The following is a 13,412-nucleotide window of genomic DNA, read 5'->3' as shown; positions in this document are numbered from 1 at the left end:
TGGGGGAGCGGAGACGCGAACCCGGTTACCCAGATTACGTGACTACCGCTCTTAACCCCTACACCACACTGGCTCTCTAAGTCTAGCCATCTTTAAGTTGTACATTTCCCTTCTGCTGTCTTCGTCCTGTACCACTCAGAGGTGTAGTTCAGAAGCTTTCAATTCTACTTGCAGTTAACCATGACTTGTCATGTTGTCCAAACTGTGAATTGTGGTTAATATAAAATATTCTTGGTTTCAACAAGGCAGTTTATTTAAAAAAAACAAACCTTGAAAATTAACCATAGTTAGTTTTAATCACACCAGATGACACAAACTGCAGTTAAAAGAATGTGAAAGCAAAATGTTAACAACTACTAATCCTGGCTGTGCAAAAAGGGGAAGGAAGCCTGTACAACATCCGAAAAGACCCAAATGTTTGTTTAATGTACTCTATTTGCAGATCAGATGATCTAACCACAGAATTCTGCTGCTTGAAAATAGGGTTCAAGATACTCAACAATCTGCCCCCTCATTCTATCACACGGCTATACTGAATACAGTAAACAAATGACTGAATATGCCACCCAAACCCTAGATATGTGCACTTAGAAACACGTCCTACTGTTGAAGTGAGTGAGCATGCACAGGATTGCAGGCCTGCCTCTGCTCAGAACATCTGAGTGACTCACCAAAACACAATGTTATTTATTCTGAAAAAGATAGAGACATCCTCCAGAATTCTGCAGGATTCAAATGCACACAGAGTTCTCACACAAGTAGGAATACAGTAGGATGCAAGGACTGTTGAGCAGTCTCTACCTCCATAAGCTCACTGGGCTGGGACATCTGCACTGATGTAAATTAAAATAAGCTTTAGAGCAGAGGTGGGGAAGCTACTGCCCTCCAAGTGTTGCTGGTCTACAATTTCAACCATCCCTGACCATTTGGTCATGCTGGATGGAGTTGACATGGCTTAGAATCCAACAACATCTGGACAGTCACAAGTTCCGCCCATCTCTGCTTTAAAGAAAAAACTAGCAGTCTTACTGTATCATTTTACAGCCACTAAATAGATCAAAATCCCAGCCCCCCCCAAAAAAAAAACCTAGGCACAAACTTCACCATTACAGGACCAATTTACAACTTCACAAGCACAGTATGAAGTTTCAGAATTAGAACTGAACATATTCACTTTTTAAGTTCTTGCAAATTCTCACACTAACTTTTTGTGAATAACTTCACAAATTAAACATAGAATTCCAACCCTTCTTCCCAAGAAAGGGTGTTACATTTCTTCAGTTTATGTAAACATCACATTTTCTACAAATTTATACTATATTTATGCTATAGTGTATACATATTTTACACACACACCCAAGTCAGTCCACCAACTCATTCTACACTGAAAGCTGAAAGGAGTAAGATGCAAGTATACTATTAGAAAAAGATTTAGACCCTTGACAAGTTGCTAAGTTGGACCATGAATATGTAGAATATATATTCCTACAAACTCCCAAATCCACACAAGTGATGGTTCTTCATGGTACAACTGTGAAGAATGAAATGTTTCTTTTTCAACCTCAATATCAAGTTATAAAGCACTAGCATGTGCATGGATGGGTTGGAGAAGAGAATTACAAAGATTTTAAGCACTTTTATTAAACACCTTGGGATTTTCCTACCCCTGGCTAAAGGTCTTCCTGCACAGCTTGATTTCTACATGTCATTTTCACCCACCACTGAAATGTCAACCTCATGTTTTTACACAGACTTAAACCAGGCACTGTGAGAATCAGTCATGTATACTATTACACCCTCCATTCTAACCATCACCATCCTGCATAAACAGGGAAATAAATTATTATTTTATTTCACAGCATTTATATGCTACCTGATTGTAATAAAACCTCAAAAAGGATATCTAGTATGGAACAGCAGGAAATAATTCTCTAGCACAGTACTGTCTATGAAAAAACACAGGAGAACGAATAGATGCAGAGGTAGGCAACATGAACATCCTTAAGGATTTTACACCCAAAAGGTATCAATACCACAGACTGCAAACTCTTGGCATAAGCTTCAAAGTAGAATGTCTGCATCCCTCACAACGAATATGACTAACATTTGAAATCCTAGGATATGAAAGAAAGATTATGTGTTAATAGGATGCAGCCTTACCACAGTGATTTGTGCTCTGGTAACCTCCTGTTAGAACTACAGTAATGTGGTGTGTGTGTGCTGTATGCGTGGTTACATTTGAAGACAAATCCAAGGGGTTCAGCTGGATGGAATCACAAACACCAATTCTAAAGGACTTACATTGACTGCATGTTCACTTCTAGGCCAAATTCAAGGTGATGGTCTATAAAGGAATGCCTTTCCCAGAACCAACCTGCCCTTGCCCCAATATCTTCAGAAGCAGCTCTTCTCTGCATACAACTGGTGGTGGTGGGTGTATATTACATTGTGATGCAGGAAAAAAAATAAAGAAGCAACAGATTTATTTGTGGTGGCCCTGGTATTGGAATGCCCTTGCTCTAGTTCCAGTAGTTTGCTTGGCACTGACACTATTATCATTTTGGTGCCGAATACAGACTCACCTGTTTGCCTGAGCATTTGCATTGTCAGTGGAACCTCGGGTTAAGAACTTAATTCGTTCTGGAGGTCCGTTCTTAACCTGAGGTACCACTTTAGCTAATGGGGCCTCCCGCTGCCGCCACGCTGCTGCTGCGCGATTTCTGTTCTCCTCCTGAAGCAAAGTTCTTAACCTGAGGTACTTTTTCTGGGTTAGCGGAGTCTGTAACCTGAAGCGTCTGTAACCTGAAGCCTATGTAACCCGAGGTACCACTGTATTGGTATATTTATTGTCCCAGGGTGAAGAGCCTGCTCCGAAGTGGTAGTCAACTAAGTTTTACTCAGCGCAAACACACTGAAATTAATGAACACAACTAAGCATAACAGGTTTACTCTGGGTAAAATTTGGTTTAATATGTTTTCAAACTGCTATTGTTATTTACAGTTTATCATTTTATTTCAATATCAAGTTTGCTGTTTTTAGTTGACTTTTTGTTGTAAATTGTATGTTGCACTCCACCCTGGATAGGGCTTTGTACACCAAAGCCAGCACCTTGAATCTAGCCTGATAGCTAACTGGCAGCCAGTGCAATTCTTCAGCACCAATGTAATATGATGTGACTATTCCATCCCAGTGAGCACTCAAGCCTCTGCATTTTGCACCAGCTGCAGTTTCCAGGGCAACCCCAAGGACAGTCCCACATAGAGCACATTGCAGTAATCCAATCTGGAAGTTACCAGCACCTGGACAACAGGCTATCCTGATCACGAAACAGCCTCAGCTGTCTTACTAAATCTGATAAAAAGCACTCCTAGATACTGAGGCCTAGAGAGATGGATCCAGGAGACCAAGACTGCTATGGAAGTGAGTGACTTCGCCCTCGAAGTGCCTTGCAAACAAACAGCAACAGTCTTCCGAAAGATGAAGAAGAGTTTGGATTTGATATCCCGCCTTTCACTCCCTTTAAGGAGTCTCAAAGCGGCTAACATTCTCCTTTCCCTTCCTCCCCCACAACAAACACTCTGTGAGGTGAGTGGGGCTGAGAGACTTCAAGAAGTGTGACTGGCCCAAGGTCACCCAGCAGCTGTATGTGGAGGAGCGGAGACGTGAACCCGGTTCCCCAGATTACGAGACTACCGCTCTTAACCACTACACCACACTGGCTCTCTAAGGTCTAAGATAGACCTCAGAAAATACAGGTTCAACTGGACAACTTGAAGATGCAACAGAATCAAAGAATTGGGCCTTCTTCATTGCCCTTATTGCCATGCAGAAAGACTCATGCAATAAATAAATAATTACAAGGATGGGGAACCTTTTCAAGCCTAAGGGCCACATTCCCTTCTGAACAACCTTCTGGGAGTCAATTGCCATTAGTGGACAGAGCCAAAGGCAAAAGTAAAGTGAATGCAAATTTTACATATGTACAGTAGCTTAGTTTTTCCAAACATCCCTTCTCTATCCTCCATCCAGGCAAACAAGAAACAGCATTCAAGGACACATTCCAGCCACACAAAAACATTCAAGGGTGGTGTGGAGCAGGGTAATATGAGCCGTGTTAGTAATGCAGGAATATAAGCTAATCACTAAACGGCACCTTAAACTTAGGTTATGGGCACCACAATGGAATGTCTAAGCATCTTTTTTGTGGTGAAATTTATTTGCTTGGAAATAAGCCCCGTTGTGTCCAGTGGGGCTTTCTTATCCTCAAGTAAGTGCACCTAGGATTGCAGCTCACGTGGCAGCACAGACGCCAAGTCTGCCGCCATGTGAGCCAGCTAATTCACACAGCAGTGCAGAAGCACAAGCTACATATCTTTTGTTGTGGTGCTGCCACATGCAGTACCGCAGCACTAGCCAGCTAGATGGAGAGGTCAGTCATCAACCTGGCATCCAGAGATCTCCACGACTGCAAAATGTACCTGGCACACTGGGAATTTTGAACACTGAGTATGCGGTATGGCTGGGAAGGGGGTGTGGCCCACGGACAGTCTTAAGGGACAGATAGAGAGGATTATAGGGCCAAATTGTGCCCCACCCCGAGTTCCTCACTACTGAACTATTACTCTGCAGATAAACCATTGTTCCATTAGAGCAGTGATGGCCAAACTTGGCCCTCCAGCTATTTTGGGACTACAACTCCCATCATCCCTAGCTAACAGGACCAGTGGTCAGGGATGATGGGAACTGTAGTCCCAAAACCAAGTGTGGCCATTACTGCATTAGAGGAAATGAAATCCCATCGAGAAAAGACTATCTACTCAACTTCTGGATACAAGAATCACCTGCCAACAGGACCCACGTCACAGCAAGATTCACCTTTAGCTTACTGGCCTCATGCCCTCTTTCAACCCATTATTACTTCCAGTCAGCAATGGAATTACACTGCTATCTTTCTCTTGCCGGGATACTTTATCAAAATAGTATCTGGTGGCCCTCTCACAAATTATGTGGTCAACACAGCAACAGCAACAGCTTCCTCCAAATGCTCAGCAGTGGTTTTCACAGAGGAAGATGTATATTCAGTCCTCTACAGGAAACAGTTATTGCTGTTGTACAGGTGCACATCCTCCTTCATGCTGCTTGGTACAAAACAGTCCGTCCCCCCGTCCCCCAGTAGTTTTAGACCTCAGTTCATTCTGTGTCTTCCTCTGAAAAAGAAAACAACCTTCTTTTCTACAAGTCCCAGTTAAGAGTCAGGAGACCATGACTAGTAACCAATAGCGATCACAGTTGAAGAAACATATTAAAGAGCATACCCCTAACATTCAAATTAATCGGAGTTTTGCCACTGGCTTTGTTCTATGTTTTTATTTTGTTCATAGCCTCTTTATATCACCCATTAACAGAAAACTATCTAGACAGTGTGCAATTTTTAAAAACCCTCATAAGGTGTAAAAATGCAATACGAACATAAAAGTGAGTTAAAAAATCAGAATAAAACAAGCCACAATGAAAAAGCAGTCTAAACCATTAAAGGCAATCAACTGAAAATGAAATGTATTCAAATGTTGCTGAAAGGACAATGTAGCATTGGACCTCTTTGGGCAGCTCCTCTTTGGTGGGGGCATTCCACAATGAGGAACCACCACGGAAAAGGCCCTCTCCTTAGAAGCCACCTGCCTCAGCCTTATTTGGCAACAGCATCTACAGAAAAGCTGCCGAAGATGATCTGAGGGTCCAGGTAGTACTTTGTTTATACTCACTAGATTTAATTATATGTAACAACATTACATTGTTGCCTTCAAGAGCAGCCTTTGCAGAATTATTTTAGGGGAACGAAGTTATCCAGAAAGGAGCAGAGCAAAAACCATGCTGCATGTAAGTGCATCTCTACAACAAAGTTCATACTAAGTCCTAAGTGTTTATGTACTAAAACTTTCCAGGTTACATTCAAAGATTTTTTTTAATAGAAAACAAGCACTGCACTAAACAACGCCTGCAGGTTTGTATTTTCAGTAAATAACTACTACAGTGGTGACTCGCAAGACGAAATTAATTCGTTCCGCGAGTTTTGTCGTCTTGCGATTTTTTTCGTCTTGCGAAGCACGGTGTCGGGAAAGTTTTGGAAAAGCTTCAAAAATCACCAAAGTCTTTAAAAACCTCAAAAAAGGCTACCAGACTGCGTTCTATGAGTTGCTCCTCGAAGTCAAGTCGCAACTGTATTAACGGTGTTAAGAAAAAGGAAACAAACTTGAAAGACGTTTCCGTCTTGCGAAGCAAGCCCAAGCCCATAGGGGAAATCGTCTTGTGAAGCAACTCAAAAAACCCAAAACCCTTTCGTCTAGCGAGTTTTTTGTCTTGCGAGGCATTCGTCTTGCGAGGTACCACTGTAATCTTATTTTGTTTTTGAAAATGTGAAACAAATTGACAGTATCACACCTGTTTTTACTCCCTATTCAAATTCCCAGTTATATATTTCACCATGTGATTTGATACACAAAGCGACTGACCCTCTAAGCTCAAGGAATGTTTGCATAATGTATATACCACTAACAAACAATTACTAATATAACTACTGTACAGATAAGACAAAGCCAATATGAATCAGCCTATTTCCCACATAGTCAGCATATGATACTACTAAGAACTTCACTTACATTACCTCACTGAAGGAGCAATGTTGTTTTAGAAGAATCAACACAGCACACACACCCTTACTAGCTTGCTACTTTAAGCTTCATTGTCCTTGCATCTTAAAGTCAAAGAACTCCTCTGTCAGATCAAAATCCCCAGGAGGAAAGAGAGCTCCATGCCCATCTGAAAGCACACAATAGAGCCACAGCTGACAATGCGCATCTTTCTGCATATCTGCATATCTACAAGAGGTCCTTGCCTACCCCCATCACATTCCCTCTCACATTATAGAACTTGCTACTATCCAATATCATCAAACAGCATTTTTCATGGAATGAATAAAGAAAGGTGCAGTAGTGTGCTGCCTTTTATGCAGTGTGTTGTGTAATTGCAACAATGTGTAATTAAAATGCATGGTGTGGATCAGATCAGGGTAGTTTTTAATAACGTATGAACACACATATGCAATGCATGCACATACAGAACAAAAATGTTCTTTGTTTTCCCCATTTAATACCCGGGAAGTAGTAAATGTGTCTTTGAAGATTAAAATCTGGATTTGCTACAGGTCATACACACACCATGAAGTCAGTTTATTACTATTACTAGAGCTTTCCTTTAAAATAAGCAAAAACAATGAAATGAAAAGAAAGAGCTTGTTACAAACACAATTAGATTTTAGGGTTTTGTTATGCTAAGTAGTCTTGAATACTGTATGAAATAGAATTCACAAGCACAATCTCACACCAATTTATTCAATACACAAACTATTATTTAGAAATTATTTCAGAACTTTTCAACTTTCCTTGCGGAATCTTCACAGCTCAGCTTTTAAAAATCTAAGTTATGTAGCCTCCCTGCCTGAGTTTCATTTTTGCATAGAACGTCAGCTTATGCCAACATGTCAGTGACATCATCAAGAAAAGGACAGAGAGCAGAAGACTGTGGGCATTGTAGTAGCAGCTGTCTTTCTAAAGAACTTTGCTATTTCTATGGAGCGACCTGTACTTTTTTTTTCTTTTCTTTTTTTACAGATGGGTGTGCTTACTATCATTTTGAAGTGAAATGCTGTGAAAGCCAACCGGGGCAGTTTAAATCTAACAAAAAAATCCCAAACCTTTAAACAGTGTTCAAGATGAACCCACTTTAAATTTATTGTATAAATTCAATTTAGTAAACTTGTCAGAGATACTGCCTTTAACAAATTCTTTCCAGCCAAACATGTTGCACCTATCATTATCCCATCACAAAAAGCATGATTAGCTCACCATGCTTTCAAGCATTATGTCTCTTAACGATTCAAAATTTAAAACGATTGAGTAATGATTACAGTAAGTTCTAAAATATATTAATAGAAGCATAAAATTCAAAGCAGAAAAAGATAACCACTCACGTATATCTAATCTCTTAAATACAGTATACAGAGGGGAACATAACTTAATAGAATTTTTAAAGAATTACAAAAATATTTATGATTCTGAAATTCTGTGATTTAAGATCTGTGCCTGAAACATTCTGACTTGTTATATAGAGCACTACCTTTGAAAGCAAAGAGTACATAAGGGGCTAGTAAACTCAATAAAGAGTTTTGAGGCACCTTAAACACAAACAAATTATTCTAACAGAAGTAACAGAATCCATTTCATGAGATGTATGTAGTACCTTCCTTTGGCAGGTTATATTTGCAGGGACTCAGTGGAAGAAAAATGGTAAAAGGTGGCATTATGGTAACAAAAAGTCTGTGATAATTCAATTAAAGAAGAAGCTTATTTAAAACAAGAACAATGACTTCACAAATTTAGCAATCTCTGATAACACAGCCATCTTAGTATTACTAAGTAAATTAACATCAGAGGGACAAAAATTCAGGCCCAAATGAACAGAACCCAACTTCCTTATAAATTATAATTCAGATTATTTATACTTGTCTCTTTTGGAAAAAAAATAGAGCCATGTAGCTAATACACCTTACCTACAATCACCCACCCAACAAGGTCAATAATCTGTTGAAGGCTCCTCAACTGGGCAAAGGGAAATCTATCCTTGCCTTTGACTTCAATCCATGTATGTTAACTCAGAAGTCCCTCGAATTTCAGTGAAATTTACTTCCTGATAAAAGTTCATAGCATTGCAGTATAACAGTGGTACTAAGAAGCCCTGTTGAATTCAATGTGACTCCCATGTAAGTAGAGTTAGGACTGCAGCCTTGATCTACAAAGACACAGGTGGTAAGGGATAAGCTGAATTCAGTATAGTGATATTCACTATAATCAATACAACTGCATTTAAAACGAGTTGAACAAGAATATCGCCATCTGATTATGTTTCTCTCTATTGAGTGATATTTTCTCACTTTTTCTATTATGAATTCTGCAACTGTGTTAAAAAAAATTGTATAAGATACAAGAAGTGATTATTCTCTTCTACTAATTTATCAATAGTCTCATATGCTATATGGGATTTTACCACTGACCAAATCTGAGGTGTTACATCTGATGTCCAACATAAATATTCAGTAAGAGGACCATGAATAGTTTTATCCTACTGAAATTATAAATGAGTGTCTAAAACCATACTTATTTAACCTATATATCCTTCCTTTTATTTGAAAATCTAAATGCAGCTAAACCAAAATTATAAGATCTGTATTATGTAATTATATTGCAATGTTAGGCCTACTAAGAGTAGAACAAATGAAATTAAAGAATGCAACTTAATCATGCCCACTAACTTCAATGGGCTTACAGTGGTACCTCGGGATGCGAACAGGATCCATTCCGGAGCCCCGTTCGCATCCTGAACAGAACATAAGATGCGACAGCGCATCTGCGCATGCTGAGTTTCACCGCTTCCGCGCATGATGTCATTTTGACCGTCTGTGCATGCACGAGCGCGAAACCCAGAAGTAACGCGCTCCATTACTTCTGGGTCGCCGCAGAGTGCAACCCGAAAATACTTATCCTGAAGTGTATTTATCCTGAGGTATGACTAAAATATTGAGTAGAACTGGATACAACCCATAATCCTGCAAAAGAACTGTAATTTGAGTGTTAAAATTTGAGAAATGGCTGTTAACAAATTGGTTTGTCTATGGTGTAGATATGTCTGAAGGGTCTTTTTTTATTATTATTAAATTTTTAAACTGCCCTTCATCCAAAGATCACAGGACAGTTCACAACCCAGCAATTCTGTATGAAAAAGGTCATGTCCAAAAGGAACATCTCTGAAGTGGACAGCTGAGAAACCAGTGTTTCCCAAGACTCTAGCTATCAAAACATTTCTCATGGAAAGGAGCTGTTATGTGATTAACAGGCAAAGAAGCCAGGTACATTTCCTTTAATTTTTCTTGCCACCTTGCACACACATTTCATGCATATTTCATACATCAGTATCAGCTCCGAATGAGCACCAGGTTGATTACAGAACATATCAAGTATGGTGCAGAAGAAAACACAGATGACAGGGGAAGAAAAGTCAAAGTTGCCAAGACAACCAATAACCCTGGATACCTTTGCAACAGTACTGTTGTGGGCAGGAGCCACGACTACAAGAGCTTCTGCTCCTAAGAAAAGAAAAGAAAACGCCATCACTGTGCAAGAGATGAAATCTCTGGCGTCGCCAGACTGAACCTCGCCAGTTAAAAAGCTGGGGCAGGATTCTCGGCGAAGGCGGAGAAGACATGTGGGGGGAGAAATAAGAGCATGCTGCCTGCGTCGGATACACACTCGCAGCCTCCCCTTACACAAGGGTAGCAGCTCAGGGAGCAGGTGGAGAGGGGATTAGACGCACACCCTCCGCGCTACACGGCGGAAGGGGGAGGGAGGAGGACAAGGCCATTCTCCATGTACAAAGCGGGAGGGGGAGCAGAAATGCGCGCCTCTCTCCCAGCCCCACATTCAACAACAAGAAGAGTCCCTCGCAGAAAGCAAGGGGGAGAGGCCCGCCGCCCCACCACCGCCACCCTCCCATTCATAGCCACACACTCGGCGGCGTCAGGCTGCGACGCTGGGTCCCCGGGGACTGAGGCGCGTAGCAACCCCAACACCCAGAAGCCCGCGACTAGGCCTCCGCCCTGAGAGGCCGGCACCAGCCGAGCGAGTCCCGCACGAGCACCAAGGCGCCGCTGGGGCCGCCGCCGCCAGGGTCCCCTCCCCCCACCCAGCCAGGCGCACGGCAGCGGCAATGCGGCTCCCTAGGCTGCGCTCTCACCCAGCGGCGGGCAGGGCCTAGTCGGGTCCCCCGGGAAGGGGGGACTTCGAGGGCCGCGCGCGCACACAAAAGTTGGGAGAAGTTAAAAGCCCGTCGCTAGCGGCCGCGGAGGAGGGAGAAAGAGAGAGGAGGCGACACCGCCGTCCCGTCACTCCACCCACCCACCCCAAATCTCGATTCCTTCCGAGGCGATTGTCAGGCAGGCGCTCCGCGCAACTCACTCTCTTCCCTCGGTCGGAGCAATCGTTTTTCTCCACAGAAAAAAACGACTGGGGTCTTGCCACACAGTTCTCCCCCCGCTCCGAAGAAGAAGCCACACAGCATTCTCGCCTGGAGAAAAGGAGAGACGGTCCCTCTCCCGTCTCTCTCCCCCCCCCCCGCCACCCCCCATTGTCAGCCACGCAGCTGCCACCCCTTCAGTCCTTTCTATCGAGGAACGACCCTCCTCCATGCCGAGGAGAGAGGAGGGGGAAGCAAGTCCGCCTTCTCCATTAACACCCCCTTCCACTTCGCTGCGAGAACCCCGCTTTCCCCTTCAGACAGCTCTGCTCTTCTCCCACCCATTTAACCAAGGCGCCCCCTTTCCTTCATAAGAAATCGGGGGGGGGGTCGGGGGTGTGGGTGAAAACCCCCAACTTCAATTGTATTGTTACCCCCTTTTTTTACTTTCATCTCCATGCAGATTTCGGGGTGCGACAGAAAACAGGAGGTGCAGCCACACACCCGCCGCCGCCACCACTCATAAAAGAACACCAGACACCCAGGCTGACACCTCTCTCGCTCTTCGTCTCGGGAGAGAATAAAACCTCCACAACTTGCCTTTTTTTGCGGGGAGGGGGGTGATGGGGGGCAAGAAAAGTCTCGCGGACACCCCCCTTTTTTCCCTCCCTCGCCCCCGGAGTTCTCAAGGCAGCGGCTCCAGACACTAAGCAGCCATCCCCAGCAGCGCGCCACACAACCAGGGTTATTATACAACACACACACACACAACCGGGGAGGGACCCCCTCGGCCAGCCCCTTCCCCAGCCTATCCCGCCGCGAAAAGGACCCCGCGGCGAGGGGAGCGAGGGTGCCTTCCCTTACCGAGGTCAGCAATGTCTCCGGCTGCCGTCGCCCAGGCTGCTGCCAGCGCTGACCTTCGCTTTGTAAGAGGAAGCTGGAGCTGCTGAGTCCTGCGCGGCCGCCATGTTCCCGTTTTAATCACTGGCTGCTTGTTTATTTCAATGGGGACCCTCCCACAGCTCACTCTCCTCCTCCTCCTCCTCTCCGCAAAGCTACCCAGAGAGAGGAGGGACTGGGAGGGCCGAGGAGACGGAGAGGGAGAGCAGGGCCGCCGCCACTCCCTTGCCTTCACCAGGCGCAAAAGTGGCCTGGGAGGCGAGTCCTTTCGCTCGGCAGGGAGGCAGGGCGCGCACACACCAAGGCACGCACCCGCACCACTGCTTACTACCGGTGTGCGGGAGCGGAGAGGAAACTTCCTTCGCCGCCTGCGAGGCTGCGTTCTCGCCCTGGAGCCGAAGACAAATGAGCTCGGCCGAGCGTCAGCTTGCAAGGGGGTGGGGTGGCGGCTGGGGGAAGCAGCCTTGCTAAGCCAGCGCAGGATTTGGAAATGTTGCCATTGTGCCATTAACAGAGAGGGAGAAGGAATCGCTCGAATCTGATTTCTTTTGTTGTCCAAAGGAAAGGAAGCATCCGTGCGCCACCTACGCTAGCGATTATTAATATTAGTAGTAGTGTAGTAGTATTAACGATGGAATGCTTTGGCAGCTATAGAACAAGGGGGAGCATCGTACAAATCTGTAAAAACTCATAGAGTAATATGCCCAGTTATGCAAACCTGAAAAGTCATATATTAAACGTCTGAGAATAAATCTCTGTTCATTTTCGAGTGCAGTACAGACAACAATGATGGCTTTGAACATCGGCCTTTGCTTTTTAGACTGGTCTCTTACACACCTCTTTTAAGTTCTGGGTGTTCCTACAATGTTTACAAGGCTCATGTAGTGACATGCAAAGTCTGCAGGTCCTTGTCTGCTCAAATCTCCTATATGGGGGATTTTAAGTAATTTTAAGTTCTACTTGACACTTTTGGCCCAAGATTTTCTGTTTACCCCCTTGATATGGTGGTGTGCCCTCAATCTGATTGGTTGTAAAGGAATGTGTACATTGGTAAACAATATGTCATGTGCTGCAGCTGAAAGGCAATATAAACAGCTGAACTTAGTAAAACACACACACACATAACTATCAGGAGGTTTAGCGAGCCTAGGATTGTGGAGGCCATTCTTTGCTCTTGGTATTATTTTTTTGTATCTATAAAAGCAGTCACATTGTGGTAGGTAATCAAGTTGCTCAGCTTTTGTAATGGGCCATCATCTGTTTAGAAGTATTGTGCATGATCATTTAAACCTGTGTATTACTTTACAGTTTGTTTGTTTTTGAAGACAACACTTTTTGCATTGCTCTGCAGTTCATGTAAACTAAATCGGTTACGTGAGTTTATTAACACTCAGTACAGAAACAATGTAAGTGCAGCAATACAGCTATAAAAAGTGAACAGAAGGGATTT

General features: G+C 43.5%; 1 protein-coding gene across 26 annotated transcripts in view; it reads right to left on the bottom strand.

The window, feature by feature from the left end:
* The window catches only part of NCOA2 (nuclear receptor coactivator 2), a 138,922-nt gene extending 126,558 nt beyond the window's left edge, over window positions 1–12,364 (bottom strand). For 6 of the 26 annotated variants that reach the window (XM_083517204.1, XM_083517193.1, XM_083517194.1 and 3 more), the window contains exon 1: window positions 11,927–12,322. The gene's annotated coding sequence lies outside the window, so the exon portion shown is untranslated. Of the gene's footprint in view, window positions 1–6,662; window positions 6,786–10,143; window positions 10,988–11,064; window positions 11,181–11,926 lie in introns of those variants that run through there. The other 20 variants (XM_083517217.1, XM_083517206.1, XM_083517216.1 and 17 more) reach the window with 11 other exon arrangements.
* Window positions 12,365–13,412: the final 1,048 nt, after the last annotated feature.

Source organism: Podarcis liolepis, assembly GCF_965112155.1.
Source record: "Podarcis liolepis genome assembly, chromosome: 8".
Lineage (NCBI taxonomy): Eukaryota > Metazoa > Chordata > Lepidosauria > Squamata > Lacertidae > Podarcis > Podarcis liolepis.
Note: the sequence above shows the minus strand (reverse complement) of the source record. Positions and strands in the feature narration are given on the sequence as shown.